We start from the raw sequence: 23,012 nt of genomic DNA on the forward strand, positions 1-23,012 counted from the left end.
TTACCAGGTCTCGCTCTCATCAGGTAAGCTGGTGTGCAGTTGGTGGAATTCACTGGGATATGATTGTAGAGGTCCACTAGGTCTAGCAACTTTTCTGGCCACAGACTGCGTTCCTCCAGGGGCAATGTCTTCAGTAGGTCTATCACCACCTGGTTCATCTTTTCACACATCCTGTTGGTCTGGGGGTGATAAGGCGTTGTCCTGATCTTCTTGCAGCCGTACAGGTTGCAGAACTCTTGGAATACCTCCGCTTCGAAGGCCGGACCTTGGTCAGTTAGCATAGGTTCTGGGTAACCATGCGGGCGGCAGAAGTGCTGTTGGAAAGCTCTGGCTGCTGTCTGAGCTGTTTGGTCCTTGACTGGCACTACTACCAGAAACCGGGAGTAGTGGTCTACGATGGTGAGAGTGTAGACATAGCCTGACCTGCTTGGGGACAGCTTCACATGGTCTAGGGCTACCAGTTTGAGCGGCTGCTTGGTGATGATGGGCTGCAGGGGAGCCCTCTGGCTGTCACGGTCTTTCCTTCTCAGGTTGCACGGTCCGCAGTCTCGACACCACCTCTCGATTGCTCCTCTCATGCCGACCCAATAGAACCGTTCACGCAGCAGGACTTCCAGCTTTTTCCATCCGAAGTGTCCTGCTCCATCGTGGTACACTTCCAAGACCATAGACGTGTCCCGCCTCGGGACTACCACCTGCCAGACCAGCTCATGCGCCTGGGAGTTGACAGTTCTTCGACACAGCTTCCCTTCATAGATGAACAGCTTACTCTTCTCTTTCCACAGCTGTTTGGTCTCCTCTGGAGCATCTGGGTCAGGGTATGAGTCGGCTCGTGTCAGCAACTCTTTGACTAGGTGGACGGCCGGGTCACTGTCTTGTGTTTCTGCCCAGCCGTGGTGGGGCAAGGGATTGAACGTGGCCTCTTTGGTGGAAGAGTACCTGTCTTTCACACAGTGGGAGCACTGAGTTATCCCATGACGGTGGAAAGCGGGGATTTCTATCTCTTCCAGTTCTTCTGGGTCTTCTCCCCCATCTGGCAAGTTAGGCATCCTGGACAGTGCATCTGCATTGGCATTCTTGCGCCCAGCCCGGTACTTGATGGTGAACTCATAATTGGAGAGTCGGGCCATCCATCTCTGCTCCAGGGCACCAAGTTTCGCAGTGTCCAGGTGTGTAAGCGGGTTTTTGTCTGTGAATACGGTGAACTTGGAAGAGGCGAGGTAATGTTTAAAGCGCTTTGTCACTGCCCATACCACTGCAAGGAACTCTATCTTGAAGGAGCTGTAATTTTCAGGGTTCCTTTCTGAGGGCCGGAGCTTCCTGCTGGCATAAGTGATTACCCGTCCTCTGCCCTGCTGGATCTGGGACAGCACCGCTCCCAGTCCCACGTTGCTCGCGTCCGTGTGGAGGATGAAGGGCTGGCCATAATCAGGGTAAGCCAGGATCTCGTCCCCCGTGAGGGCCATTTTCAGCTGGTGGAAGGACTCATCTTCCAGCTTGTCCCATTTGAATGGCGGCTTCTGGTTTTTGGCCTTCCTGGACTGGCCTATCAGGAGGTCCAGCATGGGTGCTGCCATCTTGGTGAGGCCTGGAATAAATCTTCGGTAGTAGCCTACCAACCCGAGGAACTGCCGCACTTCCTTTACGGTGGAGGGTCTTGGCCAGTCCTTGATTACTGTGATTTTATCGGGATCTGGAGCTACACTGTCAGCGCTCACCCCGTGCCTCAGGTACTGTACCTTGGGCTTCAGCAGATGACATTTTGAGGGCTTCACCTTTAGACCAAAGCCAGCCAGTGAGTCAAACACTTCCGCCAGGTGCTTCAGATGGTTCTCATACATCTGGGAGTATACAATGACGTCATCCAGGTGACGCGCCCCTGGGCCTGTGTCGCGCTGCGATGCGCACGCGGGAGCTTACCCGGAGCCGGATCTCTTGAGGGTTGTAGTCTCGTGGCGGCGACCCGGTCCGTGCCCAGGGAGTCAAACTGAGCGGCGATGTACTAGCAGTAGATGGTTGGTGACTACGCCACCCGTTGAATGCAGCTATGGAGCTGCCGCTGCAGGGCAGACCGCTGGGGCCGGTGGAAGGATGGTGCAGCGTGGATGGTATAACCCCCAACAGGAGGGGTATGGCCTCAGGGCAGCCGACGTGGATGATGGGGGTAGCAGGAACCACTCAGAGACGGTGCGGTGTAGTTCAGGGTCTTTACTGGTGACAAAGAAAGACCCTCCCGGAGTACTTGCTAGTGATAGGGGCCTGGTCAGTCCTTGAGCAGATGGGATTTCCCCTGGCCAGGCGGAGTTGTAGGCCTTCCCAACTAACTGTACTCTTCTGGCTACCTTGCTAGAGGCGGGAATAAGTAGCCCACGTCCCTGAGTGTACCGTGTGGTGCTCACCCGTATGGCCGGTGACTCGGGGCCTTCTAATGGCTTCCGCTCCACGATGGCGGTGCTGGTCCCACACGTGTGACCGTGCCTTCGGGCTTCTGGGCCAGAGGACCTGAAATCCCCTGCCCGACGGATTCTGCTGCTGGGTAGGAGTTAGTCCCCACAGCCTCGGACTCCGGGTCCGGTAAAGAATCTTCTTAGTCAGGGCGAGCTCTGTAGCTGCCAGCCCCTGACTCCTTGTAACTCTGCTGTTTCCTATGCTGCTTCTCTTCTCCACTCTCCTTGTCTGACTCACCCTGCCTCAGCCCCGGGTTTATACAGGGGAAGTTCTTCCCCTCCCAAGACTGGGCAGGAGGTGTGGCATGCACAGGATCCCTGACCAAAGGACCTCCCACCTGCTCTCAGACATAATATCTCTATCACTGTGGCAACCAGACCCCTGGGGTGTCACATTCCCCCCTAGTGAAATTTAGTACTCCGGGACTAAACACATTTAGAAAAACATAACAAAGTATAACAATAACAATACTATAAGAAAAACACATAAGATGGTTACGGCGTGTCCGCAACCGGATGCAGTCTTTGAAGAAAAGCAAAGGTGTCCATTTCACCAACACAGGGAGACGTAACCAGGTAGGGGTCTGTCCTACCCCGAGTCCTTAACAGTCTCTAGTCCATCCTGGGTTACGCTCCAACTATATACAAGGATTCCCGGTAAATCCACCAAGGTTTCCTAAAAATAACTAGAAACACAAAATTATACACAAGCAACAAGACACAGAAAAACATAGATAAAACAATTTATACACTTTAAATTCTCCAGCGTGCGGGTAACTGGCCTCTAGTGGCCCGAGTGGACCTACGGAGCTGACTGTCTGGCCCTGAACTACAGGGTGTAGGAGCTGTCAAGGGTAAACTGGGCAGCTGTCTACCGGCTCTTTGTCTCACTAGGGGTACGGCAGGCTCACTATAAGCAGAGGGTTGATTCTCCTGTTCTGCTTGTGTGGAGTCTTCTGCCTCCTGGACCGGCTGTTCTTCCAGCTCTACCCGTTGCTCCGTAGGTTCTTGGGATGATGGTTGGAGGAAGGTGAGTACGGGTACCACAACTGCACCATTGACTTGAGTCCAAGACTGAGGAAAGTCCCCGAGCACGGTACTAACCATATCTTCCCTTTCTTCCACGGGTCGATGGTCTTCTTGTTCCTCTTCAGGGTTCCTCAGTTGTTCGGGACACTTCTTCAGGTGGTCCCGGGATACAATGGCTGTGGTTTCCCCTCCGTCTTTACTGATGGTACAGACCTTCGGGTTCTCGTGGCTTGAGGGCAGTACGGTGTACGGGTCCTTCTCCCACTGGTCGTCCAACTTGTGGAGCCGTCTCTTCCTCTTCAAGACCTGCTCTCCGGGTACCAGGGGAACAGCGGGAGCATACTGGTTGTAAGTTTTCTCTTGTCTTTCCCTAGCCTGACAGAGACTTCGCTCCACGCTCTCCTGTACTCTCCGGTACTGCTGCTGCCTCTCTGTGTCCCAGTCTGTTTCTGGTGAAGTGTCCTCGGGGGTCAGGACTCCCATTTCCAGGTCAACAGGTAACTTACCAGGTCTTGCCCTCATTAGGTAAGCCGGGGTACAGTTGGTGGAACCTACCGGGATGTGGTTGTATAGGTCCACCAGATCGGGCAACTTTTCAGGCCACAGACTGCGTTCTTCCAGGGGCAACGTTTTTAGAAGATCCATTACCACCTGGTTCATTTTTTCACAAAGTCCATTAGTCTGCGGATGGTAGGGTGTCGTCCTTATCTTCCGGCAGCCATACAGATTGCAGAATTCCTGAAAGACCTCCGCTTCAAAGGCAGGTCCCTGGTCCGTCAGCACTTGGTCCGGGTACCCGTGTGGACGGCAGAAGTGCTGCTGGAAGGCTCTAGCTGCTGTTTGAGCCGTTAAGTCCTTGACGGGGACGACAACCAAGAACCGGGAGTAATGATCCACGATGGTTAACGCGTAGACGTAGCCACTTCTGCTTGGGGTCAGTTTTACATGATCCAAGGCTACCAGTTCCAACGGTTGCCGGGTGACGATGGACTGCAGGGGAGTCTTCTGGCTGGCTCGGTCCTTCGTTCTCAGGTTGCACGGGCCACAATCTCTGCACCACTTCTCGATGGTTCCCCTCATGCCTACCCAGTGGAACCGCTCGCGCAGCAGGAACTCCAGCTTTTTCCACCCAAAGTGTCCAGCTCCGTCGTGGTATGCCTCCATCACCATGGCTGCGTCTCTTCGTGGCACCACTACTTGCCAGAGTAATTCATGCGTCCGGGAGTTAACCATTCTGCGGCACAACTTCCCTTTGTAAAGGAACAGTCGACTCTTCTCTGCCCATAGTTGTTTGGCTTCCTCCGGAGCGTCTGGTTCAAGGCGAGCCTCCGGCCGAGTCAGCATCTCCTTCACCAGTCGGACGGCAGGGTCGCTGTCTTGCGTTTCCGCCCAGTTGTAGTGGGGTAAGGGGTTCAACGTAGCAGCCTGCTTACTCCTTACCCGGTGGGAATACTGAATAGTCCCATGACGGTGGAACGCAGGGAGTTCAACTTCTTCCAGTCCCTCCGGATCTTCTCCTCCGTCCGGCAGGTTGGGCATCCTGGACAGGGCGTCCGCATTGGTATTGGAGCGTCCTGCCCGGTATTTAATTGTGAACTCGTAGTTGGACAGACGGGCCATCCACCTCTGCTCCAGGGCACCGAGTCTTGCCGTGTCCAGGTGTGTCAGCGGGTTGTTATCCGTGTACACGGTGAACCGGGAAGAGGCGAGGTAATGCTTAAAGCGCTCAGTGATTGCCCATACTACGGCCAGGAACTCTAACTTAAATGAGCTGTAATTCTCGGGGTTCCTTTCGGTGGGTCGCAGTTTTCGGCTGGCGTAGGCGATTACTCGTTCCTTCCCCTGCTGGATCTGGGACAGTACGGCTCCTAGCCCGATGTTACTGGCGTCGGTGTAGAGGATAAAGGGCTGGCTATAATCCGGGTACGCCAGGATTTCGTCCCCCGTGAGGGCCATCTTCAGCTGGCGGAAGGACTCTTCTTCCAGCTCTTCCCATTTGAAGGGCGGCTTCTGGTTCTTGGCCTTCCGGGACTGGCCTATCAGGAGGTCCTGCATAGGTGCTGCCTTTTTGGTGAAACCGGGAATAAACCTTCGGTAGTAGCCTACCAACCCGAGGAACTGCCGCACTTCTTTTACGCTGGAGGGGCTTGGCCATCCCTTAATTGCGGTGATCTTATCGTGGTCGGGAGCCACTCCGTCAGCGCTCACCACGTGTCCCAGGTACTGCACCTTTGGTTTCAGGAGGTGACACTTGGAGGGTTTCACCTTTAGGCCGTAACTCGCCAGAGCCTCGAACACTTCCGCCAGGTGTTTCAGGTGGTCCTCATACGTCTTGGAATATACGATGACATCGTCCAGGCACAACAGGACCGTCTCGAAGTTTCTGTGGCCCAGACAACACTCCATTAGGCGTTGGAAGGTTCCTGGTGCGTTGCAGAGTCCGAACGGCATGCAGGTGAACTCGCTAAGTCCCATCGGGGTGGTGAATGCGGTCTTCTCCCGGTCCGCCTCTGCTACAGGAACCTGCCAGTACCCGCTAGTGAGATCCAAGGTAGAGAAGAAGTTAGCAGATCTTAAAGCAGCCAATGACTCCTCTATCCTTGGTAAGGGGTACGCATCCTTGTGTGTGATACGGTTGATTTTCCGGTAATCTACACACATCCTCATGGTGTTGTCTTTCTTTTTGACTAAAACTAATGGGGCTGCCCAGGGGCTACAACTATCCCGGATTACCCCAGCCTCCTTCATATCTCTAAGCATCCCCTTGGCGTGTTGGTAATGTGCAGGGGGTACGGGTCGATACCTCTCTTTTATGGGAGGATGATCTCCCGTGGGGATGCGATGTTCTACCCCCTTGACTCGCCCGAAGTCTAACGGGTGTTTACTAAACACTCTCTCATACTCTTGAACCACCCGATAGACTCCTTGTTTCTGATGTGAGGGAGTGGAGTCAGTACCCAAATGTAGTTGCTGACACCAGTCCTCCATGTCTTTCTTAGAGCCGTTACCTTCCTCCGGGTGAGATGGAGGCAAGGGTTCCACAGATTGTATAGAACTTTGATTAGTGGTATATAATTTGGCTAGCGTGGCATACCGGGGCAGGTACACTTCCCTCTCCCCGATATTTATTATGCGAATGGGCACCCTCCCATGGCGTACATTGACCACCCCCCGTGCTGTCAAAATGGTGGGCCTACTGTCTGAGTAAACTGGTTCTACCATTGCCTGGTAATCTCTACCTCTCAGACCAATAGCTGCCCGGCACCAAATCATCATTTCACTTTTTGGGGGCATGGCAATAGGAAAAGGGTCACACATTCTTACGCTACCAATCTCACCGCCGGAGAGTTCCACTTGTTGCCGTTGCATCAGTGCCCGGATCTCTTTCTGGAGCACCCGCTGCTCGCCGGAGCTGGCATTCTTGGCAACCTGCTGTAAAAGGAAAATCACCTCTGCAAGACAATTTTCAATTACATTAGTTCCTAGAGTTATTTTTGGGTGACTCTCATGTTTATCGATATCTACAATGATCAGTCCCTGTGCGGCCAGTTCGACTCTACCAATTTTGATGGTCACCTCTTTAAATCCGATCTGTGGCACGGGCTGACCATTGCTGGCGATGATACTCAAGTCGTCGTCAGGGTAGCGGGTAATATCCGAGTCATTCCAGTACTGCTTAAAGAGCACGTACGGGATGGTGGTGACCTGTGACCCGGTGTCCAGTAGGGCACTCATGGGAATGCCATCCAGTACCACAGGCAAGACTGGACGTCCTCCCACATATCTGTCGCGCCAGTTCGATGGGCCTGGTGATCTTTTTCCTGGGGGTTGGCCCTCTACCCCAGGTTGTGCCCGTTTAAAGAACAGTACCTTTCCATATGTCCGGGTTGATTGCAGCGGCGGCAGATGGGTCGTCCGTCCTCGCTGTATCGGTCACTGGGTCTTCCTCTGGCCGGTGGGGTCCTCCTTGGTCGACGCCACGGGATGTCCTCCGGTCCGGATGCCAGCTGGATCTTCCCTGGGGTGGAAACCTGTAAAGACTGCACAGTTCGGGTTAGCGCAGCAACGCTCTTAGCTAGCTCTTGGACCTGATGGTGTAGGTCTGGAGCCGGGTCATTGTCCAAAGCCTGCGCATCAGCTCCCACAGGCCCTGCTGACAAGGGCGCTGCCTCCTGGTAGTAAGTGGTAGTGGGGCGTCTGTGGGTCACAACGCCACCTGGTGCCGGTTCTCGGAGCACCCGGATGGCTCTGTCCTTGAACTGTGCAAAGTCCAGATGGGGATCCTGTAAGGCCATTGCCCGCAACTGGGTTCGGTGGGCATTGCAATATAAACCCTCTATAAATTGTTCAGTCAACAGCCTGTCCTCGTTTCCCACCCCATCAGGGTCGGTCTGCTTTATGGCCCCCAGGGCCTCTTGTAGGTTTAGTGCATAGTCCCTTATACTCTCATGCGCTCGCTGCTTGCACCCGTAGAATCTAAGCTTAATCTCGGCTGAGGTGCGGGTATCAAAGGTGTCCTTCAGCCGGGTTAGTATCCCTGCGACAGTCTTCCTCCCAGGTGGCCAGGATTTTACTTCCCTTTTGGCTGCCCCGGTTAGTTGGGCCACCAGGATGCTCACTTTTTGCTCTTCTGTGAGGGGGTACACCTGGAAGAGGCTATCCAGCTTTTCTCTAAAGTCATGCAGGGTATGTGACTCCCCTGAGTACTGGGGTAGCCAAGCTGCTCCCGGGATATAGGGCATGGTGAAGGGCATAACTGCAGCAGCGGTAGCGCTGGCGGGGGTTGAGGCAGTGAAGCTCTCCTCCGTATCCGACATCTTCCTCCCCCCTAGTGGACCGTGGCCTACCTTGCGATGATCCTCTTCCGTAGGGCGCGGCTCCGCAGTGGATCGTCAGGGTTGAGGACCTTCCGTCGCGCTCCTGTGACGTCGGCGTCTGCTGGGCTCCTTCCAGGACCTTACGCAACGTCCGGACGTGAGGCGGGGCTTCAGTTCTCGCGCGCTTTCGGAGTCCACGCCCCTCTTCTTCCCGCGCGGCGTCCTCAAGATGGCGTCCAATGGCGGGAAAACTCCACGGATGGCGGGAAGAAGGTCGAAGATGGCGCCGGATGGCGGGAAAACTTCGCGGATAGCGGGAATCTTCACCACTGGTAAGTTTGAACAGTCTTTGCTTTTCAGGCACGCAGTACCCGGTGGTTGCGGGCACGAGATCCTGCCGACTACGCCAAAGTTGACGCGCCCCTGGGCCTGTGTCGCGCTGCGATGCGCACGCGGGAGCTTACCCGGAGCCGGATCTCTTGAGGGTTGTAGTCTCGTGGCGGCGACCCGGTCCGTGCCCAGGGAGTCAAACTGAGCGGCGATGTACTAGCAGTAGATGGTTGGTGACTACGCCACCCGTTGAATGCAGCTATGGAGCTGCCGCTGCAGGGCAGACCGCTGAGGCCGGTGGAAGGATGGTGCAGCGTGGATGGTATAACCCCCAACGGGAGGGGTATGGCCTCAGGGCAGCCGACGTGGATGATGGGGGTAGCAGGAACCACTCAGAGACGGTGCGGTGTAGTTCAGGGTCTTTACTGGTGACAAAGAAAGACCCTCCCGGAGTACTTGCTAGTGATAGGGGCCTGGTCAGTCCTTGAGCAGATGGGATTTCCCCTGGCCAGGCGGAGTTGTAGGCCTTCCCAACTAACTGTACTCTTCTGGCTACCTTGCTAGAGGCGGGAATAAGTAGCCCACGTCCCTGAGTGTACCGTGTGGTGCTCACCCGTATGGCCGGTGACTCGGGGCCTTCTAATGGCTTCCGCTCCACGATGGCGGTGCTGGTCCCACACGTGTGACCGTGCCTTCGGGCTTCTGGGCCAGAGGACCTGAAATCCCCTGCCCGACGGATTCTGCTGCTGGGTAGGAGTTAGTCCCCACAGCCTCGGACTCCGGGTCCGGTAAAGAATCTTCTAAGTCAGGGCGAGCTCTGTAGCTGCCAGCCCCTGACTCCTTGTAACTCTGCTGTTTCCTATGCTGCTTCTCTTCTCCACTCTCCTTGTCTGACTCACCCTGCCTCAGCCCCGGGTTTATACAGGGGAAGTTCTTCCCCTCCCAAGACTGGGCAGGAGGTGTGGCATGCACAGGATCCCTGACCAAAGGACCTCCCACCTGCTCTCAGACATAATATCTCTATCACTGTGGCAACCAGACCCCTGGGGTGTCACACAGGTACAGCAGGACTGTCTCGAAATTCTTATGTCCCAGATAGCACTCCATCAACCGCTGGAAGGTTCCTGGGGCGTTGCAGAGCCAGAATGTCATGCAGTTGATCTCGCTGAGGCCCATCAGGGAGGTGAATGCGGTCTTTTCCTTATCCACCTCTGCTACAGGAACCTGCCAATACCCACTAGTAAGAGCCAAAGTGGAGAAATAGTTAGCAGACTTTAATGAAGCTAGTGATTCCTCTATTCTGGGTAACGGGTATGCATCTTTGTGTGTTATGCGGTTGATTTTCCTGTAGTCTACACACATTCTCATAGCGCCATCCTTTTTCTTTACAAGAACTAATGGAGCTGCCCAGGGGCTACAACTGTCTCTTATTACCCCAGCCTCCTTCATTTCTCGCAACATCCCTTAGGCATTTTGGTAGTGTGCAGGGGGTACAGGCCGGTACCTTTCTTTAATGGGTGGATGGTCTCCCGTGGGGATATGGTGTTGAACCCCTTTTACCTGCCCAAGTCAAGTGGATGTTTACGGAAGACCCTTTCGTATTCCTGTACCACCCGGTACACTCCTTGTTTTCAGTGTGGAGAGGTGGAGTCAGTGCCCACATGCAGCTTCTGGCACCAGTCCTCCATTTATTCCTTGGAGCCGTTATCCTCTGCCTGTTGGGATGGAGGCAAGGGTTCCACTGTCTTTATAGAATTCTGGTTGACAGTCAACTGTTTGGCTAGAGTGGCATACCGGGGCAAATGGACTTCTCTCTCCCCAATGTTTAGGATGCGGACGGGTACCCTCCCATGGCGGACATCAACCACCCCCCGGGCTGTCAAAATGGTGGGCCTACTGTCAGAGTAGACGGGCTCTACCATGGCCTGGTAATCTCTACCCCTTAGACCAATAGCTGCCCGGCACCATATCATAATTTCACTTCTTAGGGGCATGGCAATAGGGAATGGGTCACTCATCCTGACACTGCCAATTTCACCACCAGACAGTTCTACCTGTTGTCTTTTCATCAGGGCTCTGATCTCTCTTTGTAGAACCGGCTGCTGGCTGGATCTGGACAATTATCTCTGCAAGACAATTTTCAATGACTTTAGTGCCCATGGTTATCATGGGATGACTTTCTCGGCGATCAATGTCGACAATAATCAGTCCTTGTGCTGGCAGTTCCACTTTGCCAACTTTATGGTCACTTCTTTGAACCCCACCTGAGGTACGGGTTGACCATTGCTGGCATAAATGCCAAATGTTCATGGCGGGTGATATCAGAGTCAGTACAGTAAAGAATGTAGGGGATGGTGGTCACTTGGGATCCAGTGTCCAGCAACGCGCTCATTGGAAAGCCGTCCAGCACGACAGGTAGGACCGGTCGTCCTCCCACATATTTGTCTCGCCAGCTTGATGGGCCTGGTGGTCTTATGCCTGGGGGTTGGCCCTCTGCCCCAGGTTTTGCTCGCTTAAATGACAGTACCTTGCATAATGTCCCGGCTGGTTGCAGCGGCGGCAGATGGGTTGTCCGTCCTGGTCGTAGCGGTCGCTGTTCCTTCCTCTGGATGGTGGAATCCTCTTCTGTTGGCGCCACGGGTTGTCCTCCGGACTGGAAGCCAGCTGGATCTTTCCTTTGGGATACACCTGCAAGGACTGTACAGTTTTGGTTAGTGCTGCTACACTTTTAGTTAGCTCTTGGACCTGATGGTGCACTGTCCAGAGTTTGCGCATCAGCTCCTACAGGCTTCGGGGAAAAGGGTGCAACCTCCTGGTGGTAGGTGATATCTGGGCGGCGGTGAGCTGTAGCGCCACCTGGTGCTGGTTCTCGTAGCACCCAGATGGCCCTGTCCTTAAACTTAGCAATGTCTAAGTCAGGGTTTTGCAGAGCCACTATGCGCAGCTGGGTTCGGTGGGCGCTGGACAGTAAACCCTCAATAAACTGCTCAGTTAACAGTCTGTTTTCATCACGCACACTGTCAGGGTCTACCTGTTTGATGGCCCTCAGCGCCTCCTGCAGGTTTAAAGCATAGTTCCATACACTGTCCTGTGCCCGTTGTCAGACCATGCCCCGTTGAGATGGTTGAGGGAAAAGAGAGGTAACAATGCCAGGGTAACTAGATGGTTCCTAGCTCTTCAGGACTTCAACTTTCATGTAGAGCATAGGCCTGGGAAGTTACATGGGAACGCTGATGCCCTTTCCCGTTTTAGGTCAATTAGGATTACCATAATTTTTAATATTTGCCAAATGCCAGAATAAGGAGAGAGAGAATGTATTAAGGCATTTAAAAAAACGGGAAAGGTTTATTCTGATTTCATGTCAGATATTGAGAAAAACATGCATATGTGTCTTTTTATATACTGTATGTAAACTTCTGGTTTCAACTGTACATCTTGGGCCTCTTCCTTGTATAATGTGCTCTATTCTGCGCCCTTTCCTGGTATAATGTTCCCCATCCTGAGCACCTTCCTGGTATAATGCACTACATCATGAGCACCTTCCTGGTATAATGCACTACATCCTTGGCACCTTCCTGGTATAATGTTACCCTTCCTGAGCACCTCCTGGTATAATGCACTACATCCTAAGCACCTTCCTGGTATAATGCACTACATCCTTGGCACCTTTCTGGTATAATGTTACCCTTCCTGAGCACCTCCTGGTATAATGCACTCCATCCTGGGCATCTTCCTGATATAATGTACCCCATTCTGAGCACATTCCTGGTATAATGTACCCCATTCTGAGCACATTCCTGGTATAATGTCCCCCATTCTGAGCACAATCCTGGTATAATGTCCCCCATCCTGGGCCCTTTCCTGGTATAATGTTCCCCATCCTGGGACCCTTCTTGGTATAATGCACTCCATCCTGGGACTCTTCCTGGTATAATGCACTCCATCCTGGGACCCTTCCTGGTATAATGCACTCCATCCTGGGACCCTTCCTGGTATAATGCACTCCATCCTGGGACCCTTCCTGGTATAAGCACCCATCAGCCCAAGGGTGCTGTTAGGATCATTCAGCCATGGAGGGTCCTTGTTGGAGTCGGGGTATCCCCGTAACAAGAAATACACAGACACGTAGTGTATAATCAAGTACTGGGAAGCCCCTGAGCGCGTCTGCCTCTATAAGTGCTGTCCCTTTATTTATACTAATAATCTTAGTTTTTTTTTGTCACACATGCGCAGTAAAATGCCTTTGTTTCACAAGCAGTGAAGTGATGATTCATAACAGTGGAATGTTGATAAGAAAGTTTCATAAACAGAAAAGTGATAGCAGTAGAAGGTTGCTGAGACAGCTAAAAACAAGTTACAATCTAATTTCTGGGCGTCAGTCCAAATGTCCAGATAAGGGAAGAATAACTTCATCTGTGTCTTACATCGTAGTCTTGGGTGAAGTATAACTTCTATCATCCTCTCAGTCCCCCCTTTGATTCTTCCTTATGGACTTTTGGTAGAAGACCTGGTCCGGGAGTTCTTTTCTTTCATATTCTTGAATCCGTGTTACAAAGCTTATTTATGCATATTAAAATAATTTTTAATCCTATTTTAAACACTACATATATGACTACTATAATTAGCACAATCTGTAATATACCTTGCAGAATTCCAGCCACCCAACCTCCAATACCCTTAAACCAGTTCTTTGGGTTGAGAAAGGAGAAGGTGTCTGACCACCAGCTATCTTTATTTTGGTCATTGTGTCTGTCATATTCATCCCGTAATCGTTGTATATCTGCCAGCTTGAACCTCATACTCATTGTACTGTTTGGATCTATGTAATGACAACAGGTTGGACCAATAATTTGACACATTCCTCCCTGGGCCGCAGTTAGGTAGTCTAACACTACAGTATGTTGATTAGTAACAATTATAAGTTGATTTTGGACAGCTATACTAGTATTAAGTATATCCATAATATCCCATATCTGATCATCTAGATAGTCGGTGGCCTGAACTAATTTATCCCACATCTGCATCAACATTGGATACACAAAGAAAGTGCTGAATATTTTATTAGGAATTCCCATTTGGACCACATGTGGCCTACCTGAAGGTCTAGGCGAGTTGTCGGCTGCTCTTTTGTATAGTGTGTGTTTAGGTACTGCTTGCATATCTACCTGCTGATTCTGAACTATAAATGTGGCCGGTGTTAAGCGTCCTAGAGTACATGCACCTTTTATTCCTACTGGGAGCCATTTGTATGCTCCATTTCCACAAATCCAGAAGGTTCCTTCAGGCAGATCCCATATTGCAGAGTGTTGGAGCACCAACCTATGTACCAAATCTAAAAATTTAGATACATTCTGAAGTATACACCAAGGGGGTTTTTGACCTAATGGACTACAGTATCCTGCATCTGGATTTTCACAAGTCGGTGTACCTGGGTCATATGCACTTGACTCATTACATAATATATTACCTGGTATTTTTGAACATGTATCATTGTTTCCATCGGGGAATAATTATGAATATTTCCAACCATTATTGTGTTTGTATTTTTCTACTATATCAGGTTTAAAAGGTTGAGAAGAAGATACTGTGCTACTAAAACTGAGTTGTATATTTTCTGTAGGAATTAACCCTAAGTCTGTTAGTCCCGTCTTATTTCTAGGAACCCATACACCTCCTTTAAACGCTAAATATTGTAAGTTGTTTATTTTTCCGGTCATATTACCTTGCCACCAGGGAAATCCCACCCACCCCACAACTGGGATGGCAACAGTGGTGTTCCATAATCTAGAATTAACGGTTTGGTTATTTGCTAATTTGTCTGAGCAATTAGTCCATGTAAACACTTCCTCAGGGGTCATGGGTACGGCCAGGAAGGGTATGCTCGTGGCTGATATTGGAGAATGCGTACAAATCCAACAGTCTGCTATTTTCTGTCCGCCATCGAGCAGCCCGTTTACCAATGTCTCATGATGTTTTATAAATTTATTATCTGCAGGTTTTGGGGAACTTAGTTTATCCCACAGGTCTCCCTGATCTATCGTTATAGCTAACACAAGTACAATCACCACTATTTCTTTTTGCAATGGCTTGCATGTACCCATGCTGATTTTCCTTCCAATTTTACTGCAGTTGGAGTTGTCAATAACACCTGATATGGACCCTCAAATCTGGGTTCTAGCGTTCTTCTGTTATGTCTTTTTACGTAAACTTCGTCTCCTGGTTGCAGCTTGTGCGTTCCCTCAATGGAATCAGGATCTGGAATGGAAGAGAACACTAAAGAGTGTATTTTAGACACATGCTTACATAAATTTTGTACATAAGCAGTTAAGCTTTCAGTTTCTAACATTAAAGTCTGTGGGAAATACAATCCTGTATTGGCAACTCTACCAAACAATATTTCATGGGGGGTGAGTTTGCTCTTTCCCTGGGGGGTGTTTCTGACTGAATACAATGCTATTGGGAGACACTCAGTCCATGGTTTCTGTGTTTCTGCCATGGCTTTCTGTATTTTTAACTTAAGTGTTCCATTCATTCTCTCAACCTTACCAGAACTCTGTGGGTGGTAAGGGGTGTGTAGTTCACTTTTTACACACAACATTTTCATTACATTCTGAAAGATCTCTCCAGTAAAATGTGTACCTCTATCTGACTCGATCACTTCTGGGATACCATAACGGGGTACCAGTTCATGTGCTATTTTTACTGCAGTGACTTTAGCCGTGGCTGTATGAACTGGATAAGCCTCTGGCCACCCCGAAAACATGTCCACACATACCAGTACATACTCATAGTGTCCATGCTTAGGCATCTGGATGTAATCGATCTGAAGTCTCTGGAACGGATATAGTGGTCTTACATGGTGCTTCTGGGGGGTCTTAACAGTCTGTCCTGGATTGTGGGCTAAACAGATTTCACAAGAACCACATTTTGCTCGAGCTACCTGGCCGAACCCTGGGGCTAACCACTTCTGTCTGACCCTCTGTATCATACCGTTTGCAGACACATGTGTAGGTCCGTGGGCTTCACTGACCACAACAGGGTACCATGCTCGGGGGAGACAAAGCTCATCTCCTTTTCTCCATAGTCCTTCTTTTTCTTCTGCCCCCTGTTTCTGCCACTCTTCTTTTTCTTCTCTACTCACCTGCTGGTGGGCTTCTTTGAGCCGTGTAATTAAGTCAAATTCTGATACTGCACTAATAGTGTGGTCAGTTGTCAGAGGTTTTACTGCAGCTCGCTTAGCAGCCTTGTCGGCTCGGTCATTACCCCTAGCTATCTCGGTGTCGAGTCTTACATGTGCAGGTACTTTTATTACTGCTACTTGTTTGGTTGAGGCAGCTGATTCTAGGATTTGTCTAATCATTTGTCCATGTTTTACTGGTTGACCTGAAGCTGTCATGTAACCTCTAGCTCTCCATATACATCCAAAATCATGTACAATACCATATGCATATCTAGAATCGGTAAAAATATTAGCGGTTTTTTCTTTTGCTAACTGTAATGCTCGTATTAGAGCTAATAGTTCAGCTTCCTGGGCTGAACAGCTGGCCTGCATTGGCTCAGCTTCAATAACATCATGATCTGATACAATGGCATAACCTGTGTGAAAGTTACCAGTTTCATCTGCATACCTACTTCCATCTATATACATATGTAGGTCTGGATTGTCAAGAGGGGTGTCCTGTACATTAGGTAGCCCTTGTGTTTCTTGTTCTATACACTGTAAGCAATCATGTATTATATTGTCTTGTTCGTGGTATTGTAAAAAATTTTCATCTTCGTCTTCCTGACCTCCTTCCACTCCCCCCTTTGTCTCTAGTGGTAACAGAGTGGCTAAATTTAGAGACAATATGCGGCGAAAAGTGAGGTTTGGTGGCATTAGTAAGGAGCATTGTAATCTAAGATGTCTAGCCATTGAAATGTGTTTTGGCAATACCTGATTCAGTATGCCATGTACATCATGTGTAGTTTGTACTATTAGGGTATGGTCTAGTACTATTTCTGAGGCTTTTTCTACCAAAAGAGAGACAGCTGCTACTACTCTGACACATGATGGTGCAGCTTTGGTAACATTATCTAATTGAGCAGAATAGTATGCGACAGGTCTTTGTTTATTTTCATGTTTCTGTGTTAGTACTCCTGTAGCATGATTAGACATTTCCGCAGCCATTAATTGGAATGGTTTGGCGTAGTCTGGGATTCCCAAGGCCGGGGCTGACATGAGACCTTTCTTGAGGTCTTGAAAGGCTATGAGCGCTGATTCAGTTAACTGAAAAGGCTCGATTTTTAAACAATCATATAGAGGTTGCATAAGCTGACTAGCATGTATAACCCATTGTCTGCAGTGTGATACTATTCCCAAAAATGCTCTTAATGTTTTGTAGTTCTTGGGAGGAACAAGATCTCTAATGATTTTTAGTCTGTCGGCGGTGAGGTGCCGAATACCTTGTGAAATGCAGTGACCTAGAAATACTACCGTAGTCATACAAAGTTGTACTTTTTTCTTGTTAGCTTTACAGCCCATGTCTGCTAGAAATATTAACAATCTTATTGTGTTGCTGTTTGCGGACTCTTGAGCAGGGGCACATAATAATAGGTCATCAACATATTGAAGAATTACAACCTCATCCGTAGGTTTGAAATTTTGAAGAACTGATCTCATAGCTTCTGAGTACAAGGTAGGTGAATGTATCATACCCTGTGGTAATCTTGTCCATGCTAATTGTCTATTCTTAAATGTAAATGCAAACAGTTTGTAACAGTCTGGGTGTAATGGTACTGAAAAAAATGCATTTGACAAGTCTATGACAGAAAATACTCGTGCTGTTGCTGGGATCTGTGATAGCAACGTGTGTGGATTTGGCACAACAGGAGTAATAGGTTCCAAAATTTTATTTATCTCTCTTAAATCATGTACCATCCGGTATCTAGCAGCTGACCCCTCAGTAGATTTCTTTTTTACGGGGTACAACGGTGTATTGGCTGGTGACTTTACTTCTATCAGTACTCCAGTTTTTAGATAATCTTTTATCTGTTCTCCTATGGCGTGTTCTTGTTGGGCACTAATAGGATACTGTCTCAATTGGGGTAGTGTCACACCTGGAACAGGAGTGACTTTTACTGGAGCTATTGGCATTAGTCCTACATCAGTGTCATGTTGTGCCCATAATTTTTCTGGTACCTCAGAAAGATCTAAAATAATTTGGGTAGGGGCAGGATCTTTCTCATCCTCTAAGGCTTGGACTTTTACAATGTTTTCTAGAGACTCTTGGTCATCAGGCACCAAAATTTGGACTCTACCATCCTCCAAAAATTGGATATTCATTTCTGTCTGCTTTAATAGGTCTGTACCTAGAAGACAAGTAGGTGCCCCTTTGACAAAAAGAAATTTAGATAAAAATATTTTAGATCCTATCTTTGTTTCAAGGGGAATACTATATGGGAGTGGCCTGATTCCTCCATCATACCCTTCGGTATAGGTTACATCATCTGATAAACAATCAGCATTTGGTAAGGCGTCTTCATTGAGGACGGAGGAAGTTGCTCCGGTATCTATTAGAAAAGGGCATTGTTTTCCTGCTACTTTTACCTGAATTATTGGGCGCCTTCCAGTCAAAGTGGTTTGCATCACGTCTAGTCACTCGCTTGCTGCAGGAGCAGAAGCCTGTACTGTCTTTTCTTGTGATTCTCTTGGGACATAGGTACCATCTTCTATATCCCTGGCTTTTTTCCTGCATTCTCTAATCCAATGTCCTGGTTTCTTACAGTAGTGACATGGATTAGTTTTCTTATCCAAATTCCCTTTGTCATAGGTCTGATTTGATCTGTTGTTTTTATTGACCAGACTATTATTTGCTGCTACTCTGATGGGTTTGGATGCTGCCTCACGCATATCCATTTCTATCCCTAATAGTTTTTGTCTGACTATCTGGGGATCATCTAGGGTTCTCCAATCAGGAGTTGCAGCCTTGAACTTTTCCCTAAGTTTTGGGTTAAGATTCTCTATAAAAGTTTTTGTCATCAGTCGAATGACTCCTTCATTGGTAAGGTCCATTCCCTCGTCTCTGTAACTGTTTTCTACCGCTAAGTAGTATTCATCTACAGGCTGTCCTGACTTCTGGGAGACAGTTCCTGAAGTCCCTCTCATTCGTTGTTTAGTTCTCATAAACTCCATAAGTCTGATCATAAAATTCTGTCCTGACAGTGCGGTATTTGGATCCTCACCATCTACTGGTTGAGGTCTATGAGGTTCTATAACTGTCATCAATTCCTGATACAACCCTGGTGTCATTTTCATTCTACATAATTCTGTCCCATCTGACCATGTTCCATTATGGGTGTGTATTATCTGCTGTATGTACGTAGCAAATCTTAGTGGGCATTGTATTGGATCTGGTGCATTCTGAAGTAGGGACATTCCCTCAGCGGGGGTCCATGGAAAATATTGTCTAGTCTGATGGTATCTAGTTACTCTACGCGGTGGATTGCCACCATCTTCTTCTCTGTATGGTCGACTGAGGATACGCACTGGTGCCAACATATCATGTGGTCGTGGTGCTCCACATCCTGCACATGTGTCTCTCCAGTCTGGATTCTGGAGTCCACAGTTTGTACATGTCCATCCACCCGGACCCCGAAAATTAGGATACAGTGTGGGTTCTGACCTGGGCTGATATGGTGGTGCCAATGGGTTCATTTGTTTACTGTTTTCTGTTTGTACAATGGGACCCTGTCTGACTGGAGTTCTCCATAATCCATTGTCTTTATTAAAAGTCCAATGGTCTGTCTCTGCTGTTTTTGATAGTTCGACCATGGCCTCTACTTGTTCCTGCCATCCTTTGTCTCTTATCACTCCTGCTTTTCTAACCCGAATGTCCTCCCATAGTTTCCTGTTAAACCTGTCATGCCTTGCTACCTGAAAAGTTTTGCAAACTTTCCCTAAATTCTTAGTTGCTTCTACACCACACCTTTCTTTCACGATTGTATAGACATCTTGTTCATCATTTGTGGTCTTAGTCTGTTTGTTGCCCATTTTTCCTGACTATTCTTACCTTAGGAGGCTTTTTGGGTTAGATAAAATATATTCTATATTTTACCTTTCCTCGTTACCTATTCTGTCCTAAGGAGCCATTGTTGCCCATTTTTCCTGACTATTCCTACCTTAGGAGGTTTTTTGGGTTAGATAAAATATATTCTATATTTTACCTTTCCTCGTTACCTATTCTGTCCTAAGGAGCCAGTATCTGAAACGGTTTCTCTGGACCGTTTTGTCTGAAGTGTAGAGTAATTCTAACACATATATATATGGCAACAAGGGCAAGACCAACAATACATAAAATGAACCATACAGTCTCCATTATATATCGTGTCCCTGGAGTATTATCATTACTTCCATGGGCTCATTCTGTCAATCTCTTATCCGTCAAAAAGGAGGACAAAGGTTCGGGAGTTAAGCGTGAGCGAAGGTTTCCCCGAAAGGACACAACCTTATGACTCAGTTAGGCAATCTCCGTAATACTTATGTCATCTACCTTAGTGCGGCTTATGAGGCTATTCCCGACATCCACATCTCTTTCATACCATCCGTTCCATAACCTTCTCTGACCTCTCCTTCGGCAGATCCTACAGTATATACATGAATGACCCGAGCTATAGGTATCCTTCTCTACTAGTTCCTCAATCCCAACACAAGATATGCATGAAATTTACGGACTATCGCAGAGCAGATGTAAGAGAACTAACAGTGTCTCTTAACTGGCCAGGTTTGTCATCTGCTGTTCCGATGTTCCAATCTCAGCGGTTACTCGTGCCGGTCGATGAACTTGAAGGAATACGCAGACCTCGGGTCCCTGTTTCGGGCGCCAGGAATTGTTAGGATCATTCAGCCATGGAGGGTCCTTGTTGGAGTCGGGGTATCCCCGTAACAAGAAATACACAGACACGTAGTGTATAATCAAGTACTGGGAAGCCCCTGAGCGCGCCTGCCTCTATAAGTGCTGTCCCTTTATTTATACTAATAATCTTAGTTTTTTTTTTTGTCACACATGCGCAGTAAAATGCCTTTGTTTCACAAGCAGTGAAGTGATGATTCATAACAGTGGAATGTTGATAAGAAAGTTTCATATACAGAAAAGTGATAGCAGTAGAAGGTTGCTGAGACAGCTAAAAACAAGTTACAATCTAATTTCTGGGCGTCAGTCCAAATGTCCAGATAAGGGAAGAATAACTTCATCTGTGTCTTACATCGTAGTCTTGGGTGAAGTATAACTTCTATCATCCTCTCACCATCAATGTCCGATTTGTTTGTGACAAAAATGAAATAGTTACCAAGACATTGGCAGTAAAAGACACCAAAGCGCATCACACCAGTGAGTTTCTCCAGGTCTTGGTGGAAAAGGTTCTGCAAGACTATGAACTTAAAAAAGAGCAAGTTCAATGCTTCAAATATGATAAGTACTATTAAGCTAATGAATGAGAGTAATGATGGTGACCAGCAGCTAGAAGAACATTCTGGGTCCACAGAAACAGAAATGTTTGAAATAGAGGAACACAGTATTGTAACTGAGGAGCAAACTGAAGTTGCTTCAGATGAACAGCAACATGATAGTTTAGATGATCTTGTTGAAACTGTGTCAATCCGTTCTTTCATTCATCACATGCGCTGTGTTGTGCATACGCTACAGCTGGCTATAAGAGACAGTCTGCAAGAAGGACATGCTGCTGCACTGATTGGCAAGGAGAGAAAATTGGCTACTGTTGCCAGAACCCCTAAAGTTGACTCAATTTTGAAGAGACGTGCTGGAAAAGGGGCAATTATTGATCAAGCCACACGATGGGGCAGTACTTACTTAATGATTCAGCGCTTGGTTGAACTGAAAACCTTTCTTGTAGACATGGCTAACCCTCAACTGACGCTAAATGAAAGTCAGTGGAATCAGGTGACTGAGCTGGAAAAATTGCTAGAGCACCCATTTACAGTGACTAAAAAATGACAAGCAGAGGACTTTACTCCAGGTATTTTCTTAAAGGAGTGGAAGAACCTGATGTCTCGCCTGTCCCAAAGAGGAGGGTTAATTGCAAGTGGCATTGCTACATCAATGAAATGGAGAGAGGAGCTACTATTACAAAATAACATTCTTTTGGCAGCTGTTTATGTAGACCCAATGCATCGATTCTTCTAGATGATCAACAGCTAACTAAAGGAAAAGAAGCTCTGTTTGAACAGTCAGGAGGAACAAGAAGAGTTTGGTCGTCCTGCCACATCTTCACCCTCATCATCAACTGATGAAGAATTTAATTTCGAAAAATATTTGAATCACAAGGACCGTGCAAAGCGTTCCCGCATAGAAGAAGAGTCATCCCCATCAAAGAACACAGCCAGTACATTTCAGCAGAATTTTTCATGTGCACTAAAAGAAATTGAGAAATTTGACCGTTCATCAAAAATAACAGTGCAACAAGCGATTCCTCTGTATCCTGACATTGTCAGAGATGTTGCCCAAGTGGTTACTGCTTTGCCACCAACCCAAGTTAGTGTAGAGAGGTTGTTCTCAACTCTCAAAATAATTAGATCAGATTTGAGGGCATCCATGAAGGAGGATCTGACAGAGGCAATACTTTTTCTGAGGACAAATTTATAGATTTCTTCTTATTAACTGCATAACAGTGTTTATTGCATATTTACTTACAAGAGTTTAGAAAAGTTTATAAAAGTTATTTGCTATATTCTAATTGTATTCTAATAAATATAGTTTTTGCTCTAAGTGGTCTGATTACTTATATGATGGTGAGAAACTGAATAAGCACGATGTTAATATTTTACAACAGTAAATTTATTGTTACGAATTGGCCATTTATGAAGGAGTCGGAGCCGGAGTAGGAGTCGGAACCTGATAAAATCCAGGAGTCGTAGTCGCAACTGTGGCTTACCGACTCCACAGCCCTGGTGAGCACGCAGCCTAAGTCTTCAAAGGTGTTGTCCATGATTAGAAACTTGTGTTTTTTTGTCTAAAAACAGCACCACAACCTGTCTACAGGTTCAGTGTGGTATTGCAGCTCAGCTCCATTTATTTCAGTAGAGCTGAAGTCCAGTGCCAGTCACAATCTATGGACAGATGTGATATTGCTTTTGAAAGAAAACAATAATGTTTTTCTAATCCTGTATGTGAAGATCTGAGGTTGTGGGTTGCAATAATCACCTAGACAAGTTAACGATGCAACAATAGTTTATCTCTTACATCCAAGGTTTTACTACAACTCTAGGTAAATGGCCAAAATACATTGCCCCCAGTGCACAAGATACCCTTCCTGGGGCGGTAGTTCAACTGCCTTTGTACCAGGCGATACTCACTATTTCACCACTTTTGGTTGGCTCACAGATTTCGTATCGCCA

This window comes from Phyllobates terribilis, unplaced genomic scaffold (genome assembly GCF_046119375.1).
Source record: "Phyllobates terribilis strain yellow unplaced genomic scaffold, ASM4611937v1 Scaffold_84__1_contigs__length_6523798, whole genome shotgun sequence".
Lineage (NCBI taxonomy): Eukaryota > Metazoa > Chordata > Amphibia > Anura > Dendrobatidae > Phyllobates > Phyllobates terribilis.